Source organism: Falco punctatus, assembly GCF_963210335.1.
Source record: "Falco punctatus genome assembly, chromosome: 1".
In the NCBI taxonomy this organism is placed as follows: Eukaryota; Metazoa; Chordata; class Aves; order Falconiformes; family Falconidae; genus Falco; species Falco punctatus.
Window position 1 is genome coordinate 101,940,247 of NC_137580.1, and position 16,195 is coordinate 101,956,441.

Sequence of the window (16,195 nt, forward strand, 5' to 3'; positions counted from 1 at the left end):
AGAGCACTGAGGGCAGCGTGCAGAGCTACACGTCGCACGGCTGAGGCTGGGCACACATGGACACCACCCATGTGTACGTGGGTAATGAAAACCAGCCTCCAGAGGAGAGAAAATGGTTTTACCATCTAACGTGAAACTGCTCGCTCCTGTTTTGTTTTAAGATTAATTGGTGCTCAGAAGCCAGCCTTGCTCTTAAACGGCACTTGTGAATTTTCTTCCCATTTGCTTTGGAATGACATGAATATGAAATGACTCTTGGTTAAATGGTCTTAATAAATGTTTTAGCTCTCTCTGCAGATACTTCTAAATACATATCTGTCTGGAGCACCCCAGCAGAGCACTGCCATGGACTGGTGTCTTTGTACTTCACAGCCAGAATAGACAGGTTAAAACCAAAAACTTGCCACCATTGATCTGGGTTTCAGGAGTAATTGCTTAACTCGGGCCGGGTTTGTGGCTGGGCATCTGCTTAGACACATTTCTGGGTGTCAGAGAGGGACGACAGCGCAGGGAGCTCTCAGGTCACCCTCACCAGCTCTGTCCCTTGCCAGCAACAGGTTCACGTTCCACCGACACGCCAGACCCTGAGCCCATGGAGCTCAGCACGGAGCAGAGCCAGGGCAGCTCCACGTGGAAGGGATGTCCCAGGCAGCTGCAGCTCCCCGGGGAGCGCACATCCTTCCCAACGACGTACAGGCGGCGTGTTCAGGCCACACTTTATCCTCACCAGAAACAAACCTTAACGAAGTACTCGCAGAGAGCAAACACGCAATCTCCAATACTTCAAACAATTTAATCCAACTCTCCGGCTTTCCCTACAATAATGTGTGTGAGGGAAGAAAATGAGCCACCCCGCTCCCTTCTCCGCATTCATGACAGATTAGACATGCAACATTAGCAGTGTTCGCAGAATTACAATGAGCATTTACCAAGTAAATCCTGCCCAGATAAGCAAGGAAAGACCGAACGCACAAACGACATCATCCCAGGGTTGCTTTATGCTCATTGACTCCCCAAGAACGACTCCGTATTTAATTCTGCTGGGTGTTTCTCAGGCAACAGCAGGCATTCTTCAGACTCCAAAATGAGACTTGGGAGACAAAGATTTTCACAGAAACACGGTTCTTTATGAATCTTCTCTAGTTAAGCAAGTATACTGGATAAAAACAAGGTTGTATTTCTTGATTTAACTACTGCTTACCCTAAAGCAAGCCAAGCTCTCTACAAAAGGGAGCATGCCGAATACGGAAAACTATCTTCCAAAGGGAAGATCTCTCTTTAGAATGAGCGAACAGTCGTGATGGGGTAAAGTGACAATTGACCCTGAAATCCTGCCATGGGAGTCAAACTAAACTGACTCAGAGATTAAAAACCTGCTTTTCATACACGTCAATACATGCTAAGCTGAAGAGAAGGTGGTCACAGCAGCAAGAGTATTTCCTTTTAATCATCGCACACCTCTGGGCAGCCTTCCCCCGGGGCGTGCTTCAGGGGGATAACGAGCTCAATTTATGATCAAAGAGGTTTGGAGGAAAATCCAAACCAAGCCCTTTGAGGTTCATCTCCCACTCATTCGCATTCACCCTGCACCACTCTTTATCAGGGTTCTCCTTCCTGGATTGCTGAGGACAGGCGAACAAAGATACAGGGAGAAGAGATAAGTCCGGGGAAGGAGTGGGCATGTCAAATACCCACATTGTTCATACGCACAAAGCTGCAATTCTCCAAAGGCGGGTGGGGGGTGGCGGGGAGGCAAGGGTTTGCACGAACACCGTGCTCTCAGGTGGCTCTGGTTGCAACCACAGGCGATGGGAAGGCAGCAATTTAAAACCAAATGAACATCAAGTTTGTCAGTCTTCCTCGCACAGGTCCTCTTCAGCTGCTTGTGCAAAAAGCAGCCGGGTGGAGTGATGCTCTGCCCGCAGCCACGTGCTGGCGGACTCCAGCCCCCGGCTCCAGCACAGCAGTTTGCTACGGACAAGCTGACCTGTCAGCAGATATTCCTGCAGCGTGCAGAGAAACACCTGGCACACCAGGGCTCTCCTGCGGCCAGAGAAAGGGAAAATAAAAAAATAAAAAAAAAAAAAAGGAAAAGGAAAATAAAAATAATTTTAAAAAAGTGCTTGAGCTCAAACATAATTAGAAGGGCCAGCAGAGAACTTGTTAGAAATAGCAAGAATGATGAGTACACAAGGTGGGAAGTGAGGTTTTCGTTGGTCGGTGGTTCGGTGCTTTTCTTGTAAGTATTTTAAATAGAAAAGGGACTGACCTGGACTCTGTGCTTCAGCCTTATCGTTCAGACCATTTACAGGGGGAGGCAAAGAGATTTGACTGTTTTACTCTTAGAAACGTTTGAGACAGCAGTTCTGGGAGGATTTACTGTCCCACGGCGAGTTGGCAGGTCAGGACGCTGTGGGTCCCGCCGGCAGACGAGGCTGCCCGTGGCTGCAGCCTGCAGAACTCTGCCCCATCCACCTCCCGCAGCCCAGCCCAGCACCTCTCCAGCCCTAAGGGGCTGCGCTCTCTGCCTGAGGTGGGAAGACACATAACGTGAAACCTCCGCCACCTCCAGCACTTCGAGCGGAACGTGGAGGAACGGCACAGGGCAGCCAGCACCGAGCCCAGGGCCCAGCTGGGGCAGGGACAAGGGGCTGGGGGACGAGCCCCAGGCAATGCAGGGGCTATCAGCCCACACCTGAGGGACATGTCCCCCTCTGCCCACAGCCACCGCCTTCGGGCGAGAGAGCGCTTGGCTGCTCACCGGGCTACCTTCAAAATTCAGATCCCGGGCCAAAATACTTCCAAATTCCAGATTCAGGTCTTGCTAATTATCCCAAAAGGGACACATGGGGCCAGGACTGGATCCCAGCACCGCTGCAGTCCTCAGCTCAGACCGTGGGCTGGTCTCTTTGGGGATTAGCAAATTAATGAGATAAATGTGATACTCCAGAAGGTTCTCAGGGGAGCTCGAGACCAAGCAGCACACGGGAGACAAGAAGCTCTAGGAATAAACATGTGCTGAGGCTTTTGCAAAGCTCTTCTAAAACCTGAATTAACAGCAAAGCAAATCCATATCTTACACGTAGGCTGGAAAACCTTTGCAGCAGCTCCTAACATCTTCTAGGGGAGAATCTCAGGGTTTATTTCCAACATTCAGCTCACACCGCATCTGGCCTGCCCACAAACAAGCCTCGGTCCAGGAAGTTGGGATTTTCAAGGGAACGCTCCATACATTTGAAAACTACTGAATTTAAATAAAATACAACGGATAGACCGCCACAACATATTCCTGTTGGTGTCAGTGACTAGCTACCCATGGGATTAAAGACCAGCACTTCGTTTTAAATTTAAAGTTGCCCACTTTCACTTGTCCATCGTTACCAAAAGGCTGCCTCAGACACTTTTTCCTGCCCATGTTCCAGGTGCTGAACCTGCAGGTGGACCTGAGGCAGAGCCGCAGGCCCCAGGCACAGAAGGGCGATACCTGGCCTGACCGGGGACAACTGAGGAGGCTGCAGCTGATGCCCTGCAATCAATCCCCTCTCTGCTAGATGAGAAACACTCGACTGGTATGGCACAGAACACTACTTACTTGCCAACAGCTGTAAATTAATTAGCGCAGGTTACACAATAACATTTCCCCGCTAAAGCCTGCCCTCTCCACTTAAATGTAGGCTGGCACCTGCTTGCAGGATTTATATCAAAATATCAGGAATCAATAGCCAAAAGAAACAGATACCTAACATTCCTGTCTCTCATTTAGATCAATGGGTTATCAGAGTAAGAGGCATTTTATGTCCCATTAAATCATGCTTGACTACGTCCCATTAAATCATGCTCACAAAACCAAGTTTCAAGAGGCTGGGAAAACCTCCCGGCATCTGGCATTTCGGCATCCAAGCACCTCGCTGAGCTCTCACTGAGAGGTGTCACTTGTCCTTAAGTTGGGGAGAAAGGGGGTTCATTCCATCCTTGGTCCACAGCTCTCACACGTCTTTTATTCACTTCAAAAACAGACTGACAGACCAACCACAGATACCGGACCCAGCATGAAACCCTGCCCAGCCTGTCCACGGAGCAGCTCCCCGTGTCCTCCCCACCGGCCCCGCAAGGGAACCAGGGTGGCGGATGGGCGCAGGGGCTATGGCACCACTGGGCTACGCACACTGTCACCTTTCTTGGGTCCAAAACCTTTACTCTACATGAAACCCAAGTTTGCAATCAGGAGAACACACAAGGAAATATATGAAATAGAATATATTAATGGAGGATATTTTTTACTGTGAATTCCTTGCAATTACTGCTTTACGTCCAAAGCCATTCAGAACAAATGAAGGATTAGATGGGGAGATGGGGGAAGGAGAAATACAGCTGAGTTTATGCTGACAGCTTGGCATACACCAGGCCGTATCAATCAAGAAAACTGATTTCAACACACACACACAAAACCAACAACCTCCCCCCCAAAAAAAAAACCCAAACCAGCCACCCCAGTTTTGCTATTAAGTATGTTTGTCTGCTGCAGGAGCCTGGCTTTGAATCCCCCGATCGCTTGTTTTATGCCCGCCACAGAGCTGTAAATCTGCTCTTCAGTGCAGCAAGTGAGATCAGGGTGTTTACTGGCTGTCCCAGCAACAGAAAAGGGATATCCTATCATTTACTGCTCTGTGATCCCACAGCAGAAAAATAGCCTGGAACCACAGCAAGCACTCCTGGAGCACAAAGAGGCCACAAAATGGCAAGTAACATTTACAAAACACTTCTTCCTGCTCAGGGAGATTTAACACGATCCCACTCTATTACTCAATTAATACGTATCAACTGTCTTCTGGGGCGCAAAGCTATTGCCATAATCACCCAGCATCACACTGTCCAGTATCAGGCAACTGAGCCAAACTCAGGTGGTTTCTGCACCTTTACTGTCCCAATACAAGCCATTTATCAGCACTAATCAGTGCAGCTTACGAACACCCGGGAACATGGACTGACCCAGGGCCGAACAGGCACTCACGTGGCTGACGGTTCAGCTGCAGACCAAGCCGTGCTTGCACAGAGCTGCCGGTGGATGTCCACGCCGACAGTGTGACTCGACAGCTGGAGCGCGGTGCGCCTCCTCCGATGGATGAAAGGTGCTGTCCAGTAGCACCTTTCACAAAAAAACCCACCAATCTAATTGAAGATACAGCAACACATTATTTTCTTTCAAAGTCCATAACCACCAACAACAGGACCATGAACTCATCCTCTGGAAAAAAAGAGCAACAGAGTTTGGTCCAGAGAGGGGCTGGACAGACAGACCTGCAACTTGCTTTCCTTCCCAGATTGCAAAGCAGAAACACTGATAATGCTGAGAGATCCAGTAATCGCTAATCCCAGGGGCTGCATCAAAGATTATATTCATCGCTGGCTCTAGAAATTATCTTCCACCTTCCGTGATACGTCTCACTCAGGCCATCCACTCTTGACAGCACACACATCTATTTTGCACAGAACCTCAAATCTTCATGACTGTCAACTTTTCCCTAATTTGTGCCTTTTCTACTGCCTCCTTCCCCCCAGTTCAACATAAATATGCCTACCAAAGTTTTAAGTGACGATTAAATACCATTAAGCAGAAAGTATAGCTGTCCTCACTTGCAGTGAGGAGGCAGAACTCCATAAATTTGAAAAGCCTGCTTTGGTCAGATGTGCCTTGGCTTTCAAATATGTCCAATGTTTTAAAGGTCATACTTGGATCTAAATAAAAACAGGCTTCATTGGGCTATCTGAAAACAATCCATCAGTAAACCTGATTTTCCTACTGATATATTTCTAATAAATCATTCTTAATGCCTATTCTCTACCCTGGAGTCCCCTGGAGCCATCCCTCCAAGTGAGGAATGGGGTGCAGAGGTTGTCTGTCAAGACCCAGAGATGAACTGGGAGGACTATCAGGTGGTAAAGAGGTATTAGACAAATACTGTTGAAGGAAAAGTATCCGCTGCTGCAGACCCAGAACACTGATGATGTGGTTAAATCACAGTTTTAAGCAAGGTAGAGAAAAATCTAACCTCACACCCACCGTGCCTTAAAACACTTGGGTAAAACAGTCTCACCATCTGTTTTGAGACATATTTTTGCATTGTATGGAACCACACAGACACAACATTTTGCCACAAGCCGTTTTCCTCCAGGCTGGTGCCACCCCAGTGCTGCCCGAGGCACGAGGCATGGTTCGGAGCAGAGGTTCTGGTTTGGAGCAGAGGTTCTGGTTTGGAGCAGAGGTTCTGGTTTGGAGCAGAGGCAGAAGTTCTGCTTGCAGGATTTGGCCATTCACCCTTCGGTGTGCAAACGCACGCCCCAAAGCGCTCACCCGAATCTCCACCACAGCACAACCCCTGCTGTGAAGGTCCCTTCCGACTCCACGCTCAGCTCAGTTCCTTACTGTAAGTGATGCCAACACAAAGACAGGTGAAGCCAAACAGAAAGTTCAAGAAATGCCAATGAAAAACAAAAAAAAACCCTTCTCATAAAAGCAGCACTCAAACGTGCCCTACATCACAAGGGAATCAGCAGCACATGGGGTCCTGGAGAAGACCATGGTGCCGAAACCAAAGAGCAGAAGCCACATCAGAGCCTGAGGAGAGGACAATTACCATCCCCATAGCTGCTTTTTTATTTTTAAACACACACCTAATGAGTAACTGAAGCACTCCGTTTAGTGCTCTACAAAGCAGAGAGGGATTTTACCAAATCCTTACATTCAATAACCAAGAGAAGCCAGCAACCCTCCTATATGCTGCGCACAGCAGGAAAGGACACTAGCGTGCTGAAGATCCCCAAAACACAGTCCCACCCCAAAGGACAGCACCAGGTGAGACTAATTCCTGCTCACTTTGAGCATCAGTGCAAGGTAACTGTTGTCAGGAGAAAGTAGCACGTCCTCCTTGGAGACTGAAAAGCAGCGCAGGCTTTAAGCTTCCCACTTCTACCAGTGCAGGAAGGGTCACCGCTCGACAGCTGCAGAGACACGGGAGAGTGATTGCCCCAAAGACAGTTACTGGCAGAGCAGGAACGTAGAAGGCTGCTGTAAAACCCTGGTATCAGATTAGACTAAGATTTTTCTGACTTTCTCCCAGATGATGTTCAGCCCTTCCTGGGCTACCTATTGCTCTGTGCCCTTCCTCCAGCACAAAGCCACTAAGATCCCCATCCCCCTAACCCAGTGTACAGGGGACACTACATATAGTGTCCATGTTATAAGCAGGACGGCCAGGGCTCTGCTCTGCTTTGGGTGAACATCAAGTATGAAAAAACATACACAGGAGAGAAAAGTCAACAAAGTAACAGGAGGCTGGTTTTTTGTAGCCATTGGAACAAATAAATTGGTCTGACTTAGGTCTGGCACAGGTAAGGATGAGGCAGCACCGTATCAGATAATTTCTGGGAGCACACAGCACTGTGGTATGCTCTTAAGTTAGGGAACACACAGATGGCCACGTGCCGGTATTAGACCCGCTGCTCCTGCTCCACGTGGCAGAGGGTGGCAGGAGCAGAAGCCCCCTGTGCCAGCCCTGATGGGTGCTGAGGCTGGATGGTGACCAGTGTGTCTATTTAATAGCTGCATCATCATTGGCTTTGATACTACACCATTACTCACCTTTGCAGAAATGCTCTTTAGGGCTGGTCAAGCCACGATTCTCCCACACTGCATGAAGGTAACATCACTTTTACACGTCCTTTTAAATTCCAACAGCAGGAACTACCAATGGAGAAGGCTAAACAACCATGGTATGCAGAATGCCCCAAGTCTTTGGGGCTCCATATTGCCCCCACATCCTACAAAGCTACCCCTTTTGCTACTACTGGGGGTCCTACTGAACCCTCTCCATCTCTTTTGTGAGCAGCCATAATAAACACTCATGAACTGGGCAGACAGAAATAATTAGGCATGAAAATCTGTGCCACTTGTACCGTGGAAGAAAATGGGCAGCAGAACCCAGATCCTACATGCCTGTAGAAGACAGAGTAGACAAAGAATTTGGTGGTTCCAATTATGGAGACCACACTTCTTCAATTTAAGATCCTGATAGCAGGTTTTCAAAGATTTCCTCCCCTCCTACATATCAGTGACTGGATTCCCCCCCTCCCCAACCACAATTTTTAATTCTGAGCACCCAGTAGTTTCCCAATCTGGCTCCTGATGTATAGTTATTAATCATTTCTTTGCTGGCCATCACACAAAATAAATCCAGCTAACGTGCTTATCAGGAGCTTATCCCTTCCTGACATTTTATTCTTGTATGAGGCTTGAGGGTTTGAATATTTAAATAGGCAAATATTCTTTTGATTAGTAGAATAAATGATTCTTGTTACTTAGTGTCCTTAAAAATACTGTTAGCGTTACAAAAGTGTTCAACTATGTTGGCACAGCTTTTACAGGATTTTGTACATTTTCCTATAAAATGTGGTGCAGCAGCAGAGCGAGAGTTCAATGTAATAAGCTCATGCATTTTTAAATGCCTTTCCTAAAATGATATATGGAACTGCAACATTAAAGCTAAGGGCACGTAAGAGATTACTTGGTTGGAATTTCTGCACGTTAAGTGGAATTCTCCCCAAAATTACTATCATATAGATTACTGTTTCACTAAGCTCTTACAAAGACAAGCTGGGGCAAACATCATCTTGCAACTAAAAGAATTACCAGTTCATCTCCCGGCACCTAGGAAGCTCCAACCCCTTGGTTCCCAAAACTGCACTTTCAGAGCACCCCCAAATACACTGTACCAACAGTGTTACCCCATGACAGAGACAGAGCACCAGGACTCTCTGGGTGGAGCAGGGTCTCAAGAGCGGGTTAACACGCACTGTGGTTTACAATCCCACAGCCACTCCATGGGTGCCCATCGCCAGCGACACCCTTTTCAGGACAGTGCAAGCAGTGACGTTCACTGTACCTGCTTCTGACACAGAGCCCCCGGGCTCTTTGTCTGCTCCTTATCAGTCCCACAGTGACAAAATACCCCATGAAGGGGCAGGGCTGGACACAGAGCGGTGCCTTCGCCCTGCATGACCATGTTACGTTGCAAGGAGGTGAACACACCTCCCCCAGGGCCATGCCTGGACAGCCCCAGCAGAACTGGGGACTCTGTCAGGAGTCTTCGGGAGAAGGAGGCTGCTCTCCCCTTAACTAAAGTATCAATGATTTAAGCACCACATCATGTTCATCAGAAGTTAACGTTATCATCGCTTCCAACAAAGGAATGAAGAAATTAAGTCGTCAACCCCAAGGTGGCAGGAGGCCAGCAGGGCTCAGGAACAAAAACCGAAGGTCCTTGCTGCACCAGCTCTGCCAGTCCGTTGGCCTTTCCGTCATTCCAGGCACAGCGCATCAGACAGGAGGGAAATTGAGGAGCACTTTTTTGACCGTATGGTTTAAAACAGCCCCCTCCAGATATAGCTGAACACTGAATTATGTCAAATAGGCACGGACTGCAGGAAGGGGCTTTGAGAATGGCTGCCTGTAGCATTTTACAAAGGCAGGCATCGCTACACCCAAGTGAGAAGAACCCCCACCTCCTACGTGGCGCGGGTCCTGAGCAGCCAGCAAGTGATGCAAGGTCTGCGCTCGACTTCATCACCGAACTGCTGAGCAGACCCCACGCGTCCCCACCGAGGAACGACTGGCCAAGCAGAGGAACGCTGACTCCGCGACAATGGGGCAACCACAACCTGAAAGCCTGGAAGTACTCAGAGCTGGACGGATGAAAGGCAGGAATGTCAAATTGTAAATTAGCAGCATGTGTTCTGACATGCCCTGTCGGCGGGGTCTGCTGCACCGCACAGCCACAGCACTGCATGTGGCTCATGCAGAGACATCCAGTCGAAGGCAGAAGTCAAAGCTGCCTTTCAAGGTCAATGCCAAGATACCGCCAAAGGGTGATGTGCTCCATCCCTCCACCTTTGTGTAAGCATGCCACCGATGGTACAGCAGACCGACGCAGCTACTTCTGGGGCAGGTGGACATGCCTTTTCCCTCCCTCGATCACGAGCAGACCTTGCCTGAAGGTTCAGACGGGCACGTCCAGGCAAGCGAGCCCTTCGCCCCCATCAGAGCCCCCAGGCCGGTGACGGCAGGGTGGCAATCACAGCCGCCAGCCTTACCAAGGAGCTCACCGCCCTGCTCAGGTACGTTGGGATAAAACCGCCCCTGCTATAAGCCTTGCCTGCCAAACTGAAAATGAAACCCATGGTATATAGCCTTACCGTGGGAGTGGCTTACTAGAATAGATCTCATGGGAACTCAAGATGTTGACATCCCCAGCACATACTTGGAGCAATGAATAAGAAAAGTGGCCAACACTTGTGCTGCCTGGAACACAGGGTGAAACGATGCCATCACTGGAACAGCCAGTGTAAAAATGATGAACTTAAAAGGCACAATGGATTTGTAGAGATAGGGAGGGTTTTTTTGTAATAACAGATCCACTCTGCTGACGGGTTTATGAACTGGGAAGATGAAGTTTTTAAATCTTTTCCGTTATGTACAGACCTCGCTGTCTAAGTTTACTTAACCTCTGTCAGAATTAGATCAGCCTCAGCAGAGGGGCGTTGCTCAGCCCCGTCTAGCAAATGTCTGCGTTGCGCAAGTCACAAAGGAAAGCTCTGCAACCCTGGCACCACCAGCCCACCCCCGCAGCACCGGCTGCTCACCACTGCCATGAACCAGTTGGTCATGCTAGCACAACATTAGCAGAGATATGTACTGCTTAGCTGGGGGGTGGGGGGGGACAACCAAACCAAAAAATCAAGTCACAAGCAATATGAAAAAGGTCAAAAAACAGAGGATGAGGCTGACTTTGATTTGCATTTCTACTCACATTCCAATTTCAGGTACTAGTTAACTGAACGCAATTAACTGCCTATAAATATTGGTGCCCCCTGAATGACAGGGAACATTAAGCATGGAGAGGTTAATAAACCTGACGACCACATAGGCAAGCAGTGGTAAGAGTTCAAAAGCAGCAACTGGCCACACTGTCTGTACTCTAGTTTTTCAAGCGTATTTTGTTGTTGTTGTTGTTGCAATACATGCAAAAGGCTAAGCATTCACTCCAATACACTAGAAGTTTCCCTTTATTCCACAGATGAAGATCCACACCACCACTGCTACTCTATCATTAAATTTGCTCCTGTATGGCTTTTCTAATGTTACAGGTTGTATTCTCCACCTTTGCCAAAACAAAATACAAGGGAGACAAAACTGGGAGACAAAGCTAACCAACTCAGAGCCTGAGCACACAAGGAGAAAGGCCATACGGTTTAGCCCAGCACAAAACAGTAACACCATTTAAATGCCTAGTAAGCAGGTTAGGGAAGGATCCAACCCAATACAATCAGTCAAAAAAGAGTGGAATTGCTACAGGATTAAATAAGAAAAACAAAACCCAAACCCAAAACCACACACAAAAAGCCTAACTTAACCACCACCCCCACTCCCCCAAAACACCTCAAAGAAAACCAAAAAACAAGGAACAAACCAAAAAACAACCAACCCAAACCCAAAACACACTTCTGTCATTTTCAATGATGAGCTGCAGATGCCCCATGAGTTGGGTATCATCTTCTTTGTTATGGCTGGACAATGCCTGCCTTTACCTGCAGGGATCCAAGTGACAACACCTAGCGACACTTTAGAAATTCTTTTACTATTACTTAAACAAAGAGAACATGATTTAAGGCTATAGATTTGTTTGCTGCCACATCAGAGACATTAACAGGCATATCTAAAGCCTGACACACTTGGCATCAGCTCCTTTCTTACCCTGCCACCACCAAGAGCCTCCAAAGGAGATAGATCTATACTGCAGCTTCAGGTTGTAAGTACAGCCCTCGTGCTAGATGCATTTTTAGGCAGCACTGGCCATGATATACTTGATGTGAGTAGAAGACACACAACACAAACAGCAAACTTGTATGGGAACACATACAATATGGAAACACATAGTTTACATCTTCCCTACACTTGTCATTTACCACAGGTTTGGATGTACACCTGAAAACCACACAGCAGGAAAATTCAGGAGCCTTCTTCCCTCTCCTCCTCACCTTAGGAATGCCATCTGACTTTCACACACTTCCCACAAAACCGAACACAAAATCTTCTCCAACCTGCACAGCCAAACTCAACACGTAAATACACACCCGAGACTCGGCTTTGCTTCCCTCCTGGCCCAGCACGTGCTCTGCTTTGCCACAGAAAACCAATACGTGCTTCGTCCTGATGCAGCGGAAAACCTGGGAGGTAAATCCCTGTCTATCAGTGGAGCACGGACTGGACTGAATGATTTACTCGTGACTGGGCTGCACAGCACCACGGCTGAAATACAATATATTGTAAATCAAGTTACCATCTTCCACCGTCTACACGCACGTAGCACATGTGAATACACACAGGCAGGTTCAAGCTTGCTCGGGTTTCCTTAACCCAGCCACATGCGCTGCTACCCAGCTACTCCTTACATACCTGCACCGCTTTTTGTCCTTAAACATCCATAGGAAAGGAAAAAAAAAAAACATATCCTTCTGCACTGGTGACGAGCAATTCCACAAACTGAAGCTACTGATACCAAACGAGCTTCATTCCTGTTCTCCTCATAAAAATAAAGCTTCACCAGGAAATGAATTGATCTTCATTTGGTTTTTGTAATGATTATGAACAAGCTTAAAAGAAATCAAGTGTTCCGACTGCTATTCATATTGCCACTTCCCAATCATGCTCCATTCATTAATGATTATTTTCGTTTGTATTTTGCTGATTCAGTTGCACATGTCTTCTTGCAAAAGGGATTATCAATATTCAATCAATTGTGTCTACCCTATGAAGTACACAGAAAAGCAAACCAGTTTCTATTACCCAAACACCTTAACAGACCTACTGCTGTCTGGTACAGTTCAGTGCTTATAGATTCAGAGCACAAGAGTCTCATAAACTATTTCTGATCATTAAAGCTGTAAAACTCCCCACATATCCACAGGAAACTTGATTTTAAAGCACTTGCCTTATTTCCAGTAACTAATTTTTCAGAAATACTATGCCTTATATTTTAGGATTAGAGGAACAAAATATGCATCACAATGTAAATATTTAGGGACATGCAGGCATTTCTAAATGCACATTACTTAGTCACAAGTTCTAACAAGAAATTATCTACAAAGCTGATTTATTTTTGTGACAGGCTCTTGTAATAAAGCCGTTAGGTTCAGGCAGACGTAAGGGACATAAAAGCCAGAGCAATTACGACTGTCATATCCACTTACCCATCTCGCCCCGTGCACACGAGCTATCTCACATGTATGAAGAAAAAGAGCCATCAAGATCTCCTCAGCCTAGGGTTTACTGAACGGCCACGACTGGGGACAGCAGGGACGAGAAGGAGAACAATTCAGTAATAAACTCAAACTATTTTATAATCTATGCAAACATATAGTTATACTGGTTTATGTCAAAGGATTCATGCTTTGTGGGTGATCGTCCCTTGAAACAAGCCATCGACCGCAGCAGAAGCTCAGCCCTGTCCGGGTCACCCGTCCTTCTGCCCTTCCCAGCCCGCTGCGGACGTTCTGAGCGGCAGCTGAAGGCAGCAACCCAACACACCAGATCGCCCTGGATGCTGGAAAACTAAATAAATTCCTTCAGGACCGACGCTGTCAGGACACCAGGGTTTGACTCACACTGCCCGGTCTGGCTGTGAGCACGCAACCTAGCGAGACGCTTCTGCTGCCACAGAAAAGCCCTCTGCAACACACGGCAGCAGATCGGTAGCACACGCAAGCTTTGATTGCTTTGGAAGCCAACTTAAAAGAAGTGTATCCAAAGCTTAATTTGGTTCATTTATTTTCATAAGTATAGTTTAGTCAGAAGTATTTATGATAATGCAGGTATTTTTCAGTGCCAGAGTTCAGAAGAGCACAAATGCAAGTTGTTAAATTATACTAATCCCATCCTCTGCCAAAGCATGCATTTAATACTTACGTTTACATTAGTAAATGTTTTATAGCACACTTCATAGAAGTCTTCCCTGAAGCATCATGTTCCAAACTTATAAAGAATAGGGAATAATTTTTTAGTCAGGAAGGGAAAATTGACAATTACTGGAATCTATTGCATTAAAAAGAAAAATAGCTACCATGTGTATCAATCCACATCAGCTCAACATTACACTATGCAGCAGAACGATAGCAGGAGAGTATCATAACAGCTACTAAACAAAACTCTCGAGTTACTTTCCTAAAAGCACTTTCTTAGCGACCGAGTTTAAAGAAGACACTGAGACTTCTAAGCACCGAAGGCTTTTGACACACTGACTCATACACAGCTGTCCGAGTGTACTTCAACAGCCTTACTTCAAAGGGGTGGGGGGGAAGGGAAAGCTGGCCTGCATCCCTATCTAAATCCAGAACAGCAATAAAAAAAAAATGAACCCCTGAACTTTTCAGTAGGAAGTCAGACACCTTCAGGTCCAGGGTGATCCCGCATCACCCCCAGTCACACCAGCACTGCCTCCCTGCACGCGTGTACCAGGCACCACCCGTGCCGGGCCATGCAGCTGGCTCCCCCTAAGAGGTCACAGCAGCAGGTGTAAAAATTAATCAGCAAAAACCCAGCACAGCTGGAAAAGTCTGTCTTTAGAGACTTGCCCAGTTTTCAAGAAAAAGTCTGGACTTCCAAGACTGGAAGTCAGTAACGATATCTCCATACACGCACATTGGTATGCGCTGCAGAATAAAGATTGATACCAGCATTTACTCAATAGCACGCTGGTTTGTATTAGTCCTGGAAAAGCAACGCAGCATTAAAGCAGCTTTTTCCTTGTGCAAATCATTCAAAAATTACCCAAAGTTGCAGCACCGTCCCTGGAGAGGCAGGCGGTGCCCGCGGCACCTGCAGGCCCAGCACAGCTGCGGTGGCTCTGCAGAGCTCACGTCCCTTGATGATGCCAGAGAAAGGAAAAACAAATAATTTCAGGTCTGAACCTGGGTTTGCAAGTACCTTCCTACCCCCATCATCTTCACAGCAGAGAGGGGACAGATGGGGCACAACCACAAGCATTTCCTTTGGAAAGCACCAGGAACATGTGCAGCCTGGCACAACAGAAATGCCCAAAGCCACGCAGAGATCAGGGAGCGGGCAGGGTGGCACGCACAGACCAAAAGCATCTGGCAACCTGTCTCCTAACTGCGAAACGGACCCAGTTTCGATGAGCCTTGTTCTGAGGCACATTTCCTTTATGCCAGACCTTTGACACTGATGCTCAATGACTTGATTTCTTTACTGGCTCTCCCAGAAAACGTTCAGGTGGCACCTTTCCAAGTATTTGAAAACATTACCTTTCCTTTTACATGGCTTCAGCCATAAAAAAAACCCCAAGGGCAAGAGTTTTTCACATACTGCTGGATCAGACCCACAACTATCTAGTAGGAGAGAAGATGCACAACTAACTTTGACTTTTTCCTGGAAATGCAAGTCTTTTAATACCCTCCCACATGCTATCCAAACAGAATTTCACATCTGAAACAGCCATAGTTTTTTTCCTTCTTACAGTGTCTTGATTCCTCACTAGTTTTTCCTTCAGTTATTTGATGAAGAAAAATCACTAGGTCTTGCTGATCTTTTCCTTGCTATCGTTTGTATGTAAGACTGGAAAAAAAAAAAAGAAAAAATAAAGACCAACCAAAAAACCTCTTTGCAAAAGGTAAAATCACATATTGTGCATGCAAGAGAGAAAGAGCTCTTCTGACCTCCTTTGTTTGCAATAAACAGCAATGGTTACAAATAAAAACTCATGAAATCTTTTCCCAGCAAATATCACCAGCATAATTCAAGTAGTTTGTTTTTGTCTTCCTAAGCGCTGTCCTTCTCCTCAGACTCATTTCATCAAGCCTGGCTAAACACCCTGGGGCAGGACGTGACCAAGTAACTGCCACACCACCGCAAACGTGCGGCTCCAGGAATGTTCCAGCTATAAAAAAACTGAGGAAACCACCAATAAAGAGCGCTCTCACTGGCTGCAATAATATTCGCAGATCTCAGCCATGTCTCCCAAAAAGAATACGCTCGTTTGGGCGGAGTGAAAGGCAAGAAACATTTTGTTTCAAGCAAAGCTTGAAGGAGGTTGTATGACCTCTGTTTTGGGGAAGAAAAAAAAAGGCT

The 16,195-nt window shown here is 46.9% G+C and overlaps 1 protein-coding gene across 1 annotated transcript in view; it reads right to left on the reverse strand.

Annotated features, from left to right (window-relative positions):
• The window catches only part of GALNT17 (polypeptide N-acetylgalactosaminyltransferase 17), a 213,684-nt gene that overhangs the window by 137,402 nt on the left and 60,087 nt on the right, over nt 1-16,195 (reverse strand). The gene's annotated exons all lie outside the window — the stretch shown is intronic.